The following is a 1,741-nucleotide window of genomic DNA, read 5'->3' on the forward strand; positions in this document are numbered from 1 at the left end:
ATGTCTTGAACTGGAGGAAGGTCCAGAACTTTGTAGAGTGGAAGATTCGGCTCCTGGCTGTCATTTGCGGTTTACTGATGACCCTGTGATCCTGTTTGGACGGCATCTGGTATTCAGATATCCACCCTTCTCCATTCATGTCCTCCGTGGACACAGATCTGCCCGATGAGATTTCCACCAGGCATATGGGATCCCTGTTTGTCTGAAGATGCTCCTCACATTCAATGCTCCACAGAGTAGATTCGCAAAACATCTAAGGAAAGAATAAAAAGATATTTGCACTGCTGTATGTGCAAGATATGTACTCTTTTAACCACTAGGTGGCAATGTGTTGCACGCTAATAGTTGTAGGTGGCGCTCGGCGGCTGAGAAACCCAAACATTGATCTGTATTAAAAATGTAAAAACAAAGTACAATCGTTCAGATCGATTAAATTTAAGCAACTGGCAACCGAAAAATAAACGGAACAGCCGCACAAGCTCTTTATAAAAATTAGTTTTAAAAATCCTTATTCAGTTATCGCGGACTACAATGATTGGGCCAACGTAACGTACACAGCGCAAGTCACACGTGACACCACGGTCAACTTTCTTATTAAAAATATATTTAAATGAGACTGGCACATTTTAATAGACACTGCGAATATTTAAGGTTATTCAGTTTTTAGACATCAATTACTACAAAAAGCAGCTTCGCTAGTAAAAACAACTTATATTCAGACACCTGTTTCAGGGACAAATATAATATATGGTTTTAGACTGTCGTTTGCGATTGATTTAGACTATCGCGAACTAACCTATGATGGCAAAATGCCAAGTAGGCAGCTCTCTGGGTTATAAAAAGAATCATTTTGCTTAATTCCACTGACCTACTTTAAGAACTTTGCATTTGGTAGAGGACGCCTTCGCTATTTGCATAAAAAGGAAAAGAACAGAAGCTTGAAAAAACAGCCACAGCTTACCTTGATTTCGCCTCGTTTGTCTCAGTCAATGTTTACCTGCCGTTAGCACACGCAGCTATTAAACGAGATTTTACTGCACCTGTATGTAGATTCCCAACATAATTAACCGTAAAAAGGTGGAATAGAAAGTCCAAAGGTCTTCTGTAAACTCTTAAACGTGTCTTCTTAAGGTGCTTTCTCAAGGATATGCCCTAACTTGCTCCAGTGCAGTGGCTGACACAGACACACTCGATCACTAGCAGCGGCTTTTATTGCCGTTTTTACTCGAGGAGTTTCCACGGAAGTTTCCCTGAACTTCCAAATATTTCAGATTCTTCTTCTATTATCCTCCTCATTTCCAAGATGGAAAAAAAAAATCACTTAAACACCTGCAATAATATTTTTCTGACATAAAATGTTTAGATGTACTGTGTATATAAATAGAAACATGGGCTATAGGCTACAGTAACATTCTATCGTGACAGATATCGGCTACAAAGACATTTCAGGTCAACACTGTAGCCTACAACTAAAACAAAATCTGATATTATTTCTAGCAAAAGAAAAAAGAACAGTGGCCAATCAATAGGTTATAAGTATAGCCTTACAACAAAATTGTTGCAGATAATATATCAATATATAGCCTAAATAAAAAAAAGAAATCATTGACGTTTGGAATGAGGAGGTTTAAGACAATTAAATTAACATGTCCAAACATAGTAGATAGCTAATAATGTGTTATGTTCCCTCATATCAAAATATAATTACAATTTTGAAATGTATAAAGCCCATTCATATATA

Source organism: Sinocyclocheilus grahami, unplaced genomic scaffold, assembly GCF_001515645.1.
Source record: "Sinocyclocheilus grahami isolate Dianchi unplaced genomic scaffold, SAMN03320097.WGS_v1.1 scaffold3.1, whole genome shotgun sequence".
Classification (NCBI taxonomy): domain Eukaryota; kingdom Metazoa; phylum Chordata; class Actinopteri; order Cypriniformes; family Cyprinidae; genus Sinocyclocheilus; species Sinocyclocheilus grahami.